Here is a 16,790-nt window from a genome sequence, read left to right as displayed (position 1 = left end):
TGTGATTTGATTCCGATCTTGATTAAATAACGATTCATTTGGATAAATAATAGGTACAGTAGATACAGTACATGTACATTTTCCATAGAGAAAATATTCTCACCTTATGCTATACAGAGAGCCCTGTCAGCTGGTATTATTATTAAAGGTTAAAAATTACAACTCAATTAAATATAATGCGTTTTTTATTATAATAACAACGTTATAATATTTTAATGAAATAAGTAAAAATACAATAAATATGTAATATAGTCTACATATTTAGCAAAATACTCCTCTCTATAGCTAGCCAACTAACGTGCTTTAGTATATGGTCATTAAATGGCTTTCCTGAGGTAAATGTAACATTGTTCTCCAGCTGTTTTATTGACCTCTTTCCGCGGTTGAAAAACACTGATTGATCGATATTATGTATGAGGGATATACATTTCGGTAAGTTTGTCTGTCTTTCAACATACCTATTGCTATAGTGTTTATTTACTAGATGATCGGTTCTCGTGCCGCTTAAACTGAGGCGCTACTACAGCGATCTGTCACGTCAAATTTACAAGCGCCAAAACGGTATAAATTGTTTGAATTTCGAAATAAAATTGACAGAATCTGAGAGCTGAGAATTTGTTTCATATCAAAAGTAACCTGCTGTCTTGTCTGTCGGTGTCTTCTTTGCTTCGCAATTTTTCTCTACGTGAGAAAATGGATGTGTGGCGTGAGAGGAGAGACGGTATTAACATTAAGTGACATGGCATCTGACGCACAGAAGCCAATGGCACGTCACTATGCTTATTGGCACATCCGGTCTCCATTGGCATGTGCCAGTGGAGAGTGGCATGTGTCACTTAAAATTTTGTGACACAAGCCGTTAGATAGTGACGTGCCACTGGCATTATCGGAACATAACACTGTGTCGCGTGTAACACTGACACTGTGTCGCGGAACAGGTTGCCGTGTTGTGACACCTCAGTAGTGACTGACAGATGAGCTGAGCAGCTATACTGACGAAATTGTGAAACAAAAGCCTATATAAACAGCCTATTTTAGTGATGGTTTTTAAATAAATGTCAATTAAACGTTTTAAAGTCAGTAAAACATTTTTTGTTTTAAAACATGTCAGTTTGAGACACATCAGTAGCCTACCTGACTGGCATATAAGCCACTGAATGATAAACATGTAATGCCAATGTTGTTGATCACGCAAACTGCCCATCCTATGAAACTCAAGGAATAAATCAGAAGTCACAACGAATAGCGCATTAAGAGTCGCATCCGTTTCTGTAACCTTTATTTCTCCATGATGCTGCATGGACGCCAGTAGGTGTCAGCAAATCCACACTGGCCAGTGCAAAATAACCTAAAACTTGCGACAGTGGAGGAACATCTACGGGCGGAGTATTTGTCATTTGTTTGTGAGTAAGACGGTAGCAAAAATTAAATGAAAAAAAAAAAAGAGTAAGCAGAGTCTGATATTGATATAAATAAACTACAGATAATGAACGGTTGTACTACTTTCGGTCAACCATGAACAGTGAGTGTCTTCGTCGCTACTGAGGATGAGTAACTTTAGTCAATGTAATGCAAAACATCGAGATAAAAATTCCCGAAAACGGAATACCCTTAAATATAAATAACTTAGAATGATGTAGATTCCATTATTATATTATGTATAATATGCAGTGGTATAGCCTAACTTATAGTGTTAGTATAAGAGTGTAGGCCTACTACAGTCGTATCGTAAAATGTTATATTCGCATATGCCACTATAAATGCACTTTAAAGATGGGGATTTTGGTGAGCATATGTTGGTTTTGTAACATTTTATTCACTAGATTATTAGTTTTTATTACAGACTTTTCTTAAAGGGGACATATCATGCTAAATCTACTTTTTTAGCCCTTAAATGCCTTTTGTTGTATATTTGGAGTGTTTATAAGTACAGAAAAGTTGAAATTAGTCTCTTCAGGAACTTCGTTGATATCTTTATATTCTGTTTTGGTCAAATTTTTCAACCGGTTTATATTTTTCTGTAATCTATGACGTTTTGTTAACTATTACGTCACGGTATTTGCAGCGGAACTGCTATGAAGGTAGATTTGTGTCTTTATTATTCAATCAAAATAAAGGTTGTTTCAATCAAAAAAAATATGTTCAATTAAAAAAACCTTCACTTCAATGAAAAAAAAACTTTTCAATCAAAGAAAAAAAGTATTTGAATCCAAAAATATATTTGAGACTCAAAAAAATACATTTGAACACTGCTTTTCTTTGATTGAAAATGTTTTCTTTGATAGAAGTCCGTTTTTTTTTGTTTAAAGCAACCTTTTTAATTAAAGTAACATTGTTTTTTGATTGGACCATATAATGGGTAGGACATTTGTGTCTTTATCATTCAATCAAAAAAGAAGTTGCTTCAAACAAACAAATAACAGAATCAATAAAAAAGTCACTTCAATGAAAAGATAAACATTTTCAAATAAAGAAAATCGTTTTTGAATGCAAATAAAATATTTGAGACTCCAAAAATTGCATTTGAACATTTTTTTTTTTGATTGAAAACGTTCTCTTTGATTGAAGTAATCTTTTTTGTGTTTGGGCCATACATGGGTAGGACATTTGTGTCTTAATCATTCAATTCCAAAAAAGTTGTTTCAATCAAAAAAATATATTTTCAATCAAAGAAAAGACTGTTCAAATGCAAAAAAAAAAAAAAAAAAAAAAAAAAATTACCCCGTGAATAAAAAGGGGAATTAAAGAAAATGTGTTTTTTCAATGTTTTGTTTTTGAATTTTAAGTGAAAAAAAATTTAGAAGTTCAAATTGTTTTGATTGAATCTTTTTTTTTTTTTTTTTTTTTTTTTGAAGTGCAAAAAGTTTTGAAGTTCAATTTTTTTTGATTGAATCATTTTGAAACAAACGCTCCGCAGTGGGCGGGTGCTTCTCTATTGGTCAGACATGTTTGATTGACAAGTGTCTACACCAACGACATCTTTCTGACAATGAAGTCATGTTCGCGCGCCACTCGCCAGCAAGCAGCTTTTTGCCAGCAAGTGGAGGGAGCAGCCGTGAAGTTGTCGGTAAGTAGATAAAACAGGTTTAAAATAATGGGTGTCATGTTATTAGCCTAGTCTGTTGATATTTACATTAAATTGTAAGCTTACTAACTTAGTTCACGTTTTGTGATGGTGTTAGGTTAGATATCTAAATATATTCAGACAGGATAGCAAAGTGCGCGAACGGCTAGTTGATAACGTTCGCCGATGCGCTCGGTGAGTCCATCTCTATATGATTTCGCATCTACCACGGGGTTTTTTCTGTTTTTTAGTGTTACAATGTGTTCATTAACAGTGCAATCCATGCCGTTGTTTACATCCGAGTGCCTCCATAATGGCCGCTCATCCGGGTTACCACCGAGAATGTGACGTCGCTGCGTCCCCGTGTCGCTGAAGTGGCAAATATTGCGCGTGCATGTTGCTAACTCGCAACCATAAAAGCTCGCAACAGCTGCGCTTTCACTACAGGTTAACTACGGAAACTGTGGTAGCTCAAACAAGTCGATCTACTCTTTTTGAGCTAGTGTGCAGTGTGCACTGACTGCACTCATTAGACAAACTGATATCAGTTTATGGATGGATGGATGGATAGAATTAATGCACACACATAGACAAAGAAATAAATAACAGATTGTTTAACTTGATGTATGATTGTGTATTTATTGTCATTTTCAGCAATAGACAGCTAAATACTAAACATGGAACAGATTATTCAATTACTGAAAATAATCATGACCACAACTGCGTACATCACATGGTTTTAGGGTGCTGGGTGCAAGATTGACTATAAACCAAAATTACAAATAATTGGAACACTCATTTGATCAAGGCTCACACATAGATCTGTAGCTTCAGGAAAATGCTTCTTTAGTTGAAAGTCCTTCTGACAACAACTAATCTTGTTTGTATTCATTTATTTAGTTTTCTAATATCATATAGCATTGTCCTGTGTCAACCAATCACAAGTCTTGCCTTATTCTGTGTTCTCTTCTTTCCTCTATAGCATAGTCTTTTTGTTTTCACGATTACCTTGGCTGACACACACGTCAAGTCATGTAAGTTAACTGATTTTCATTCTATCAGGATTCTTTTTGGCCACTCAGCCATATACATGAATTTTAAAAAAGCTGCGTTAAAATATTGCTTCTCTTGTTCTGCTAATTTTAATTTGCAGGCATCCAATGGCACAACAGCTGCTACTGAGGTTAAAAGATAGATTGATTTCTGTCATCAATAGAGTACCTATTGATTTTGAGTACCTCCTATTTGTCTCCACCCAAGAGTTGCAGTTTATTCAAGCTGGCACACAATACATGGATATTCCTGCAGAGTTGGTGGATGGTCTGCAAGAGTTGATTTCAGTGCTCAGGTCACATCTGTCACAGAATACAGTTCCTCCTCTATTTAGTGATGTAGCCACCGTTTGTTGGAGTGGGAATGTAGGACGGCCAGAACTTCAAATGAGTTGTGACACACTACAGACATTGCTGGATACCTCTTTACCCCTAGTTCATTTAGCAGAAATGCATGGCATTTCAAGGTCAACTCTTTACAGAAGAATGAAGGACCATAACATTTCAGTGAGGGCATGCTATTCTTTAATTTCTGATGACGAATTAGACCAGAAAGTCAGAGCCATTAAGGGAAGGATGCCGCATGCGGGCTACAGAATGGTCAAAGGAAATCTCCAAGCAATGGGCCTTCGTCTTCAATGGAAAAGAGTGAGGCTGTCTTTGCAACGTGTAGATGGTGCTGGTATCATTTCCAGGATGATTCAGCTTCGTTGCATTGCTCGACGACGGTACTCTGTTCCTGCTCCCCTGTCTCTCGTCCACATTGATACAAATCATAAATTGATAAGGTAAATGAACGTCTTATCTGGCAGAACTTATTTTACATTTGTATGATGTTGCTTGTTGACCAATGCACTGTGTTGTATGATGTGGGAGTTCTACATAAGCCTGTAATAAACAATGAATAATATATTTTTTTCAAATCCATTTTTTTAAAGGTATAACATTGTCGTCTTTGGAGGTGTAGATGGATTCTCCAGGAAGGTAAATGTTTTCTATTCATTCACAAGGTATTTACCCTCATTAATAAGTTCACAACATACATGGTACGCATCTACCTCTTTCATAGATTTTGTATCTGGACACAGCAGCAAACAACAAAGCATCAACTGCTTTTGGATTCTTCATGGAGAGTGTTCAGAGAAATGGATGGCCCTCAAGGTATATATTTAATTGCAGGAGAAATAAAAAAATGAGGTGCTGCTGATTATGAAGTTATGTCATATATGGGGGGAAAAGCATTTGCTTTTCTTGCAGAGTGAGAGCTGATCAAGGGGTGGAAAATGTCGACATTGCCAGGTGTATGTTTACTGTCCGAGGAACAGGCCGTGGAAGCTTTATAGCAGGCAAAAGTGTCCATAACCAGAGGTAACAAAATGAACTTGTCAACATCTACTTTTTTGATAATCCTACTCATTCTGGTGGAGTAAGCAATACTCTGCTTTTGTGCAACAAAAGACCATTTTTTTATAGCAGCTGCTTTGACAGAGCTGAAGGTAAACTATTATTTTATTAATAAGACTGACAAGAAGCATTAATGACATTATGTTTGTGTTGTTTTGTTGGTCAATTATGTCAGTCTGACCGGATGTGGGTTTATCCTCTGTCAAGATGGCTTCTTTCCAACATGCTCCATGGCATGCTGGTTATAGTTGGCAGTCACAGCTTATATTGGACAGTGTACACACCTTGGCACTGATTGTAGTTTGCTGTCTCCTATACTCTCCACTCCGGATTGAAATGTCCTGGTGTGAACTACGGCTGCCACTTCTGATTATTTTGATAATCGACTAGTCATCAGTTATTCTGGTGAGTAGTCGATTAATGAGATCAGATATAAATTGAAGCATATTCACAGCACCACTCAAAAGTGTGGACACTTACTCATTGAATCAGATGGAAAAATGATTATTCTCGTATGTGTGTGTTTTTATATAAGTGTCAGCATACAATTCAATAAAGCTGACCAGACAGAAAGGCAGAAAAGCTGTTTTGTCTCATGAGTGTTATACACTAGTCTCAAATTTATACAAAGCAAAATTGAAAAACATTTCCTTTTTTGGCATTTCTGCTTGTTTCCCAGATAAGGATGGGTATGGCATTTGCTATTAAGTGTTGACCGCTCCAGAAAGTGTCAGAGGTGTTACAAATTGTGTTGAAGTTATAGTCGTTTGTTACTATAATAATTGTTAATTATTATTATTATTAGAATTTGATCCTATGATGATAATGTATTTTATTGTCATATGAAAATCTGTTTTAAACATTGGTATTCATACAGGGTTTTTACACTCAAGCAGGTCCCAAACTTAATTGATTAGAATATTCAAATGTTCCTATATGGCAGCCGGGCGATTCAGGTTCTACTGTTAAGTCATTATTATTCTGTATTTTGCCCCAACAGTGAAATAATGTTGAATTAAAGAGTAAGTTCTCTTCAGTATATGAGGGGCTGATGCCTCTGATTCTGTTTTTTTTTTTTTTTTTTTTTTAGTGTTTAGAGACGTGTGAATATATAAAAGAAAATGAACATGTTGATCTCACAATGGAGAAATTCACTTCTGCATCTTAACCCATCCCCTCAGGGAGCAGTGGGCTGCCACTGTGCGACACCTGGGGAGCAATCTGGGTTTAAGGGTCTTGCTTAGGGAGCCAGAGTGCAGGCAGTTTGGATCAAACCGGGTACTTGCATCCTTCTCAGGGTGCAAGCGCGCTGCTCTAACCACTAGGCCAACACTCCCCACAAATATGACATTCAAAGCTTTACTCAGCAAACCCAACAGTAGATGTTGACAAGTTCATTTTGTTACCTCTGGTTATGGACACTTTTGCCTGCTATAAAGCTTCCACGGCCTGTTCCTCGGACAGTAAACATACACCTGGCAATGTCGACATTTTCCACCCCTTGATCAGCTCTCACTCTGCAAGAAAAGCAAATGCTTTTCCCCCCATATATGACATAACTTCATAATCAGCAGCACCTCATTTTTTTATTTCTCCTGCAATTAAATATATACCTTGAGGGCCATCCATTTCTCTGAACACTCTCCATGAAGAATCCAAAAGCAGTTGATGCTTTGTTGTTTGCTGCTGTGTCCAGATACAAAATCTATGAAAGAGGTAGATGCGTACCATGTATGTTGTGAACTTATTAATGAGGGTAAATACCTTGTGAATGAATAGAAAACATTTACCTTCCTGGAGAATCCATCTACACCTCCAAAGACGACAATGTTATACCTTTAAAAAAATGGATTTGAAAAAAATATATTATTCATTGTTTATTACAGGCTTATGTAGAACTCCCACATCATACAACACAGTGCATTGGTCAACAAGCAACATCATACAAATGTAAAATAAGTTCTGCCAGATAAGACGTTCATTTACCTTATCAATTTATGATTTGTATCAATGTGGACGAGAGACAGGGGAGCAGGAACAGAGTACCGTCGTCGAGCAATGCAACGAAGCTGAATCATCCTGGAAATGATACCAGCACCATCTACACGTTGCAAAGACAGCCTCACTCTTTTCCATTGAAGACGAAGGCCCATTGCTTGGAGATTTCCTTTGACCATTCTGTAGCCCGCATGCGGCATCCTTCCCTTAATGGCTCTGACTTTCTGGTCTAATTCGTCATCAGAAATTAAAGAATAGCATGCCCTCACTGAAATGTTATGGTCCTTCATTCTTCTGTAAAGAGTTGACCTTGAAATGCCATGCATTTCTGCTAAATGAACTAGGGGTAAAGAGGTATCCAGCAATGTCTGTAGTGTGTCACAACTCATTTGAAGTTCTGGCCGTCCTACATTCCCACTCCAACAAACGGTGGCTACATCACTAAATAGAGGAGGAACTGTATTCTGTGACAGATGTGACCTGAGCACTGAAATCAACTCTTGCAGACCATCCACCAACTCTGCAGGAATATCCATGTATTGTGTGCCAGCTTGAATAAACTGCAACTCTTGGGTGGAGACAAATAGGAGGTACTCAAAATCAATAGGTACTCTATTGATGACAGAAATCAATCTATCTTTTAACCTCAGTAGCAGCTGTTGTGCCATTGGATGCCTGCAAATTAAAATTAGCAGAACAAGAGAAGCAATATTTTAACGCAGCTTTTTTAAAATTCATGTATATGGCTGAGTGGCCAAAAAGAATCCTGATAGAATGAAAATCAGTTAACTTACATGACTTGACGTGTGTGTCAGCCAAGGTAATCGTGAAAACAAAAAGACTATGCTATAGAGGAAAGAAGAGAACACAGAATAAGGCAAGACTTGTGATTGGTTGACACAGGACAATGCTATATGATATTAGAAAACTAAATAAATGAATACAAACAAGATTAGTTGTTGTCAGAAGGACTTTCAACTAAAGAAGCATTTTCCTGAAGCTACAGATCTATGTGTGAGCCTTGATCAAATGAGTGTTCCAATTATTTGTAATTTTGGTTTATAGTCAATCTTGCACCCAGCACCCTAAAACCATGTGATGTACGCAGTTGTGGTCATGATTATTTTCAGTAATTGAATAATCTGTTCCATGTTTAGTATTTAGCTGTCTATTGCTGAAAATGACAATAAATACACAATCATACATCAAGTTAAACAATCTGTTATTTATTTCTTTGTCTATGTGTGTGCATTAATTCTATCCATCCATCCATCCATAAACTGATATCAGTTTGTCTAATGAGTGCAGTCAGTGCACACTGCACACTAGCTCAAAAAGAGTAGATCGACTTGTTTGAGCTACCACAGTTTCCGTAGTTAACCTGTAGTGAAAGCGCAGCTGTTGCGAGCTTTTATGGTTGCGAGTTAGCAACATGCACGCGCAATATTTGCCACTTCAGCGACACGGGGACGCAGCGACGTCACATTCTCGGTGGTAACCCGGATGAGCGGCCATTATGGAGGCACTCGGATGTAAACAACGGCATGGATTGCACTGTTAATGAACACATTGTAACACTAAAAAACAGAAAAAACCCCGTGGTAGATGCGAAATCATATAGAGATGGACTCACCGAGCGCATCGGCGAACGTTATCAACTAGCCGTTCGCGCACTTTGCTATCCTGTCTGAATATATTTAGATATCTAACCTAACACCATCACAAAACGTGAACTAAGTTAGTAAGCTTACAATTTAATGTAAATATCAACAGACTAGGCTAATAACATGACACCCATTATTTTAAACCTGTTTTATCTACTTACCGACAACTTCACGGCTGCTCCCTCCACTTGCTGGCAAAAAGCTGCTTGCTGGCGAGTGGCGCGCGAACATGACTTCATTGTCAGAAAGATGTCGTTGGTGTAGACACTTGTCAATCAAACATGTCTGACCAATAGAGAAGCACCCGCCCACTGCGGAGCGTTTGTTTCAAAATGATTCAATCAAAAAAAATTGAACTTCAAAACTTTTTGCACTTCAAAAAAAAAAAAAAAAAAAAAAAAAGATTCAATCAAAACAATTTGAACTTCTAAATTTTTTTTCACTTAAAATTCAAAAACAAAACATTGAAAAAACACATTTTCTTTAATTCCCCTTTTTATTCACGGGGTAATTTTTTTTTTTTTTTTTTTTTTTTTTGCATTTGAACAGTCTTTTCTTTGATTGAAAATATATTTTTTTGATTGAAACAACTTTTTTGGAATTGAATGATTAAGACACAAATGTCCTACCCATGTATGGCCCAAACACAAAAAAGATTACTTCAATCAAAGAGAACGTTTTCAATCAAAAAAAAAAATGTTCAAATGCAATTTTTGGAGTCTCAAATATTTTATTTGCATTCAAAAACGATTTTCTTTATTTGAAAATGTTTATCTTTTCATTGAAGTGACTTTTTTATTGATTCTGTTATTTGTTTGTTTGAAGCAACTTCTTTTTTGATTGAATGATAAAGACACAAATGTCCTACCCATTATATGGTCCAATCAAAAAACAATGTTACTTTAATTAAAAAGGTTGCTTTAAACAAAAAAAAACGGACTTCTATCAAAGAAAACATTTTCAATCAAAGAAAAGCAGTGTTCAAATGTATTTTTTTGAGTCTCAAATATATTTTTGGATTCAAATACTTTTTTTCTTTGATTGAAAAGTTTTTTTTTCATTGAAGTGAAGGTTTTTTTAATTGAACATATTTTTTTTGATTGAAACAACCTTTATTTTGATTGAATAATAAAGACACAAATCTACCTTCATAAACTGCCAAATAAGGACATCGACTTCCGGCCAAACACTTTGAGCAATCCGCCATTTTTATTTCTCGCTGCAATTTTGTAGTCCAAGTTCAAGGATGCAGAAGTTACGAGAGGGTACGTCAAAATGTTCGGTTGTTGGATGTCCCACACGCTTCATTACACCGTCTCCCAGCATCAGAAGCTCTTTGAAGTGCCTGTTTGAGTTTTATTTTTCACGGAAATGTACCCACATCTGTGGGTAAAGTCATGTTTGTGTGCGCGAAGCACTTCAAGGATAACTAACGTTACTTCAGCAACCTCCGCCAGTATAAAGAAGGATTTGCCGATAGACTTCGTCTGATTGAGGGGTCAGTTCCTTCTATCTTTGGAGACGACGAACAAAGCACTTCGGTAAGCTGTAAATAACGTTAATAAAAATAAAGTACTCCTTTTTAGGTAACACTTTATAATAACTACACACTAATAATCATTAGTTAAGTATGAGTAAACAGTTAATTCATCATTCATAAAGCATTAATAGACATTAATAAGCAGTTTATAAATACAGCTATAAATGCTTTCTTCTTGATTTACAAGCATATCCATAATTTATTTAATAATTGTATTTTCATCCTTTATTAATGATGAATTTATTATTTCTAAATGAATAATTGCATTTTTTATAAACCAGTTATTTAAGAGTTTTCAGTGGTTCATAAGATTACTTAGAACGTGTAAGTAAATGATTAATAATCTATTTAAATGTACATTCATACATCTTATTATTCAGACATATAGTAATAGTTACTTAGTGTGTTAATAAATGCTTTATTAACATGTATTTAAGCTGTAATTCAGGGTTAATTCGGGTAGTTATAAAGCATTTAGTAGTGGTCAGTTAACTATGTTTGTGAGCTAATCTAAAGTGAGGACTATTCATGCCTTGTAAAGCATTTATAAAGGAGATTTAAAGGCTGTTAAATATTTCTATGTTCTGTATCACTGTGTTGTGTTTGTTACATTTTACTGTTTAGAAGATTGATGCGCCTTTAAATCTCCTTTATAAATGCTTTACAAGGCATGAATAGTCCTCACTTTAGATTAGCTCACAAAATAGTTAACTGACCACTACTAAATGCTTTATAACTACCTGTATTTACTACATTTACTTACACTTTCTAAGTGATCTTATGAATGACTGACAACTCTTAAATAACTGGTTTGTAAATAATGCTATACTTCATTTAGAAATTATTAATTGATCATTAACAAAGTATGAAAACACAATTATTAAACGCATTATAGATATGCTTATAAATCAAGAAAAAAAGCGTTTATAGCTGTATTTATAAACTGTTTATTAATGTCTATTAATGCTTTATAAATGATTAATTAACTGTTTACTCATGCTTAACAAATGATTAATAGCATGCAGTTATTATAAAGTGTTACCCTTTCTTAAAACACGGTGGTCATGGTTTAGCAGTTGTCTTGTTAGTGTGCTTGTTTTAACAAGATAAATAATCGACTTTTCTTTAATTGTTTATAATATAACTTATATTTTGTTTTGTGAGTATTAAATAGTCGTTGTAAATCATGCAGTATTGTAGTAGTGGGCATGGATGAAGAACTTACTGTAAATACAGTAACACGCCATTGCGATACATCCATATGAAGACGTTATTCTGCAGGTTCGTCGTCTTTATTTTCATCTCGCTCCGACTCTGGCTCGAACATGTAAGGCTTGATGGACAAGTCTTCCGTTGTTGACATTTTGTTAATAACGTGTGAATAAAAAGTTTCTGTTCCGCTAGATAATCGTATATCTGCTATCAAACTACAAAAATGGCCGAACGGGGTGGAGTTGAACCGAGTGTCACCTCTGCGAGCTGGATTTAAAGAGACCGCACCAAAACGAGTTGATCTCAGACGCACATCAGAAAAGGGGTAGAAAAGGGGTCTGTGGAGCTATAATAATGAGGAATTCAGACCCAAGCATTGCAGTTCTGCTTTATATAGACCACAAATGTATGATTTATATGTAAAAAGGAACAATTTAAAAGCATGATATGTACCCTTTAACAGTTTAGCGTCATTAGAGGGAATCTGCTGTTTTTCCCATTTTCTTTGAGAAACATGGATATTCTGGCAGATTTGTTTACTTTTCCATTTATTCAGGAAAGAAATAAAGATGGTGCCTCTTTGGGCGGACAAGAGTGTCCTTTGACAAATTGTCGGGGGACTGGTATTGCCTTTGTAAAAGCACAAAGGAACCGTATCGATGCGTCCATATCTATATGGCAATGTGGTGGCTCTTCCAAGAAAGAGAAGATTTATTAATTGAGTTTTTCAGAGGAGACAGTGACTTGTCAGGGGACCCCTCTGAAAATGAAGAGATTGAACTTGGTGTTGTAGGGGAAGGACTAAAGGAGCACCAACTGGTTGCAATGACCAACTATCTCTGGCAAAACAAAAGAATACCAGAATTTTGCCACAGAAATTAAGGACTCAGGCAAGTCGTGTCCCGAAGGTTTGAGACCACAGAGGAAACATGTCCTTATTGCCCTGGGCCAACCCCGCCAGGTCTTACAGAACCAGTGGTTGCCACAAAGAATGCGTCAGTCTACGACATAGATTCAGTGAAGAAAGGTTTGTACATTAAATTAAAAAATTTAAACATTTGTTAATGTGTGATAATGCCACAGTAAAGTATGTTGAGTCGTTGTAAGGAGTTGTTCTCTCTCCTAATAAAGGTGTGTTAAATACTGCCTGATCTGCAAGACACCAGTCAGGTTTCAAGAATACACTTCAGGTTTTCATAATTTCAACAATAGTATTATTTTGACAACTTGTCTATGTGCAATGATGACATCTGGCCTAAAGGTAAGAAAAAGTTATTTGTAATCCATATGAACAGCATGTCAAATTGATTTTAAAGTATGTATTTTAAGGTATATTTTTAAAAAAAAAAGACAAAACACGGCCATTGGGCGATTTGTGTCAATGATGGAGGACCTTCTTCAAGTGACAATCCACCACAACACCCTGAGGAAAGCAATGTTTCCTTTCTGGGCAATGACCAGATATAGCTATGACTTGTCTTGTATTTGCTGTGGCCATGAACCACCTATCATAATTGCTGATGGTAATTGAAATGTGGCCTTGTATTGGCCTGGTAAGCTATTTATAGAAATTACAGTGTAACAATAATAATATATAAATAACAGCAAATGGGATTGAGCAGAGCCTCTAGAGCTCCCCCTCAGAGAGCCTGGGACTCTCGCCACAGCCTCCTGAGAAGACGGATCTGAGGACCGGGAAGGCATCGGAAAAGAGGTCCTAACTCGCGTTGGGCCCTCACGAAACTGGTGTCAGTATCCCGCCGCCAGTGGCGCTTCGGGACACATCAGTTTCCAGCGAACGCACGCTGCTGTCAGCCCACAGGCTTCAGGAGAGGACCCGCGGCTCTAAGGGGAAGACCTATAGGGTGCTTGAAGTAATGGATTCTTTTTAAGATCCAAATTGGCCTGATCTACATGATAATCAAGCAAGAACACAAAGTTTTGCCCCTTGATGATACATAAATAATTCTAATATAATTACATAGGAAATATAATTATGTTTTGCTATGGGAAACAGAAAACAACACTGGGTGAAATATTACAAGAATGTGTAACAAACCAATGTCCATGTTATTGGTAAAGTTTGATGAAGTGAATAAAGTTTGTGCCACAACTATGTCTGAGAACGAAAGGATAATAAGTCGGGATAATTGCATGAAGGGGGTGTTATAATATAGGATGATATCAAGAAAATGCAATTACCTGCCTCCTTGTTTATTGTAGATGCCTTTTTGTTACACATATTTAGCCAAAGTATTGAATATAATGCATTGGATTCAATGTTATTTATTTTTGTTTGTAAAAATTGGCTTCTTTTTGTATTGGCATAGATGTAAAGTAATTGTTCGCTATGTATGTGTGTGTGTGCTCAAGAACACAAAGAACTGTGGTTCTACTCCTAGAACCTTAAAAGGAAATCAGCCATCTTGGTTAAGTTTACTGGAGTTCACGGACATGAAGAGGTGGACAGCTTGCACCTAAAGAGGATCTGAGAAACTATGAAAAGTCACAACTTATGTCAATCAAAAAGATTCGAACCTAACGCCTGTGGTAAACAACAGGAGTATTAAAGACCGATGAGCTGATTGCCTCTTTGGATACCGATACGTCTCTACCCCCGACGCCTAGAAGCCCAGAGCTGAGGACAAGAATCCCAAGCGGAAGACAAGAAGCCCAGAGCTGACTACAACTTTGATTCAAATGTGATTATTGTATTTTATACTTTAATGATGTTTTATTTGCCTTTACATTTTTGTTTATTATATAAAGAAAAGTTACCAATTAAAAACCTCCTACCGAGGCTTCTATTTATTGTGTTGTAAGACTTTTAATAAGAACATTAGGGTGGCCCTTATTTTTCAAGTTTTGATTTATAATTGTCTGACCCCCTCAAATTGTTCCAATACATGAAAAAATAATTCAGGCAAAATATGAGGTCATTTGAACAATATTTAGAGGTGGCTCGATGACGTTGAAGTTTTGTAAAATCAGTAATTATGCTCAATTTGTGATAATTACCACTTACCTAATTTTATCTCAACTATTTAAATTACATACTTGCTTATTTAACCCTTTCGCACGTACGATCACAATAATGTTTATTTTAGGTTTCAGACATATAAGTACTAAAAAAAAATACATTTAGAGTTTGTAAATTACACACTGATGTCAAAGGAAGAGGCAATAATCCTTTCCATTATAATTAGTTTTATTCATATCAGGTCCGCATTGTGTAAGTAACTTTAAAGTTTACTCTATTCTTCTATCAGTTTACCTGCCACTTACTTTTATGTATTTCGGGAGAAGTGGATGAATTCACGTGTTGTAAATCCAACAGATCCGATTCTCTGAAATGCGTCTGCGGCACAAACTAAGATGGCGGCGCCCATCGCGCATACAGCTCAACTAATGGGATCATTATAAAGGTGTTAAAACAACAAAACACTTCCACAAGCATATATTTCACAATTGGAATATCATATTTCATGCCACATCTAACAAATGTGTGAATATTTTTAATAAAAAAGGAAAAATGACATAAAAGCAGATCATCATTCATTCAGCTCTGTTGTTGCTGCCGCTGCGGTGTGTCACGTGACAAGCAATGACGCGTCACCATGGAAACCATAAAGTGACACATTCTAAATAACGGTCACCTTGAAAAACTCACGCTGGGGGGTCAGCCAGAATATTGTAAACACCTATTTTGCACAAAAGATTTTCTACGCATTTCTTGCAGAAGCATAAATTGTGTTATTTTGCCACTTTTGTGACTTATTTCAAGTATTTGTCATTACTGGCTGTGATTTGCGGTCGTCGGCACTTCAGCACATCGCAAGCAGCAGATCCCAATGGTGACGGGAGGGACAGTTGCTACGCGCTCGCAAGATTATCTCGTTAGCCATGTGGAAGGAATTGAAGGGACTAAGCTACCCACAGGGACCATCGTTCTCGGCCATTTTTCACATCGTCACAATGTTCTGAAAGAGGATATTCGAGCAGCAGCAAACAATACCATACAGAGAGTGGAAGAATTTTGGTTCCGGGCAAGAATTCCGGTCAAGCATCGACAGGACTCCGTTAAAAAAACTTGAGCAATTATTTTGTGACTGGAAGGGGTTGAAAAAGAACAAGAATCGCCAAACAAAGACTCAACGGGCTAACGAAGCCACTTTCACAGATATTATTGCAGGGTTGTTTGACATTGCACATGCAAATGCTATTGAGCTAATCGATGCAGAGACTTACTCGAAAGAAGAGAGAGAGAAGGATAAGCTCTTCCTCGAACTTCAGCGGCAAAAAGGACAACCTGGTTGTATGTTGGGTGTCGACAAAGTGTTGTTGCTGCAGCAACAGAAGCAGAAGGAGAAGCAGGATAAATTGCAAAGCCAACGCCATCGTTCTGAACAAGAAAAAAGTATTCTCTCAGAGTCAGTTGTGTTGGAGAGCAGCAGCAGCAATAATTCCGAGAATAGTTCATCAGAATCGGATAGTGAAAATCCTGGACTATCCACCACAAGTAAGCCTGGTGCACCACCAAGGAAACGGGGTCGCCATCACATTATATCAGCTCCTCTGTCAGCAATGCTTGATAGAAATTTACTGAGTGACAGGGCTGCCATGATGATTGTTTTCGAATCTGCCAAGGCTCTCGGACAAGACCCAGAAGCTCTTGCTCTAAACAGGTCAACCATCCAGCGTCAAGGTCGAAAACACAGAGAAGCAACCGCCGCTGGCATTGTAGAATCATTCATACCAAGCACGGCGTTAACGGTCCACTGGGATGGCAAGTTGATGCTTGACTTAACAGGTAAAGAAAAGGTGAACAGGCTGCCCATTCTGGTTTCAACAATGGG

General features: G+C 36.8%; 2 long non-coding RNA genes across 2 annotated transcripts; one reads left to right on the top strand and one right to left on the bottom strand.

Moving 5' to 3' along the window:
- The first annotated feature begins 5,051 nt into the window (after positions 1-5,051).
- Positions 5,052-5,478, top strand: LOC130101342 (uncharacterized). Its single transcript, XR_008808975.1, has 3 exons — positions 5,052-5,100; positions 5,186-5,277; positions 5,374-5,478. It is a non-coding gene; the product is annotated as an uncharacterized LOC130101342 (long non-coding RNA).
- A 1,454-nt stretch (positions 5,479-6,932) lies between these two features.
- On the bottom strand, positions 6,933-7,359 carry LOC130101338 (uncharacterized). The gene is made up of 3 exons (XR_008808974.1): positions 7,311-7,359; positions 7,134-7,225; positions 6,933-7,037 (listed from the first exon to the last, which is right to left on the bottom strand). It is a non-coding gene; the product is annotated as an uncharacterized LOC130101338 (long non-coding RNA).
- Between the last annotated feature and the right edge of the window lie 9,431 nt (positions 7,360-16,790).

The sequence above is a fragment of the Rhinichthys klamathensis genome, unplaced genomic scaffold, assembly GCF_029890125.1.
Source record: "Rhinichthys klamathensis goyatoka isolate OS25496 unplaced genomic scaffold, OSU_Roscu_1.1 h1tg000011l_1, whole genome shotgun sequence".
Classification (NCBI taxonomy): domain Eukaryota; kingdom Metazoa; phylum Chordata; class Actinopteri; order Cypriniformes; family Leuciscidae; genus Rhinichthys; species Rhinichthys klamathensis.
Note: the sequence above shows the minus strand (reverse complement) of the source record. Positions and strands in the feature narration are given on the sequence as shown.